The 275-nt window shown below is 78.9% G+C and overlaps 1 protein-coding gene across 1 annotated transcript in view; it reads left to right on the top strand.

Annotated features, from left to right (window-relative positions):
- Positions 1–107: 107 nt before the first annotated feature.
- The window catches only part of RPS7 (ribosomal protein S7), a 7,278-nt gene continuing 7,110 nt past the window's right edge, over positions 108–275 (top strand). The window contains exon 1 of the mRNA XM_010566710.1: positions 108–218. The gene's annotated coding sequence lies outside the window, so the exon portion shown is untranslated. The remainder of the gene's footprint in view (positions 219–275) is intronic.

The raw sequence follows: 275 nt of genomic DNA, 5'->3' as shown, positions 1-275 counted from the left end.
TGACTTCATCCGCGGGCGCCGCGCCAGCACTCTCGGCGCCCGCGCGGGCTTCGCTCTGGCGGAAGCGGCCGTGGGGCGGCGGCGCGGGCGGGCGGCCCTTCCGCCCTTCTTCCTGGTTCGGCTTCACCCCTGCGTGGGCGGGGCGAGCGCCTTCGCGGGCCGCGATCTGAGCCGCGCTCGCGAGAGCTCTCCCTTTTCCTAGGCCGGCGCGGAGAGAGGTGGGTGCCCGGGCCCGGCGCGGGCCGCGGTGGCGGCGCCGCCTTTCCCCCCCCGCC

Source organism: Haliaeetus leucocephalus, unplaced genomic scaffold (assembly GCF_000737465.1).
Source record: "Haliaeetus leucocephalus isolate CR32 unplaced genomic scaffold, Haliaeetus_leucocephalus-4.0 Scaffold217, whole genome shotgun sequence".
Classification (NCBI taxonomy): domain Eukaryota; kingdom Metazoa; phylum Chordata; class Aves; order Accipitriformes; family Accipitridae; genus Haliaeetus; species Haliaeetus leucocephalus.
Note: the sequence above shows the minus strand (reverse complement) of the source record. Positions and strands in the feature narration are given on the sequence as shown.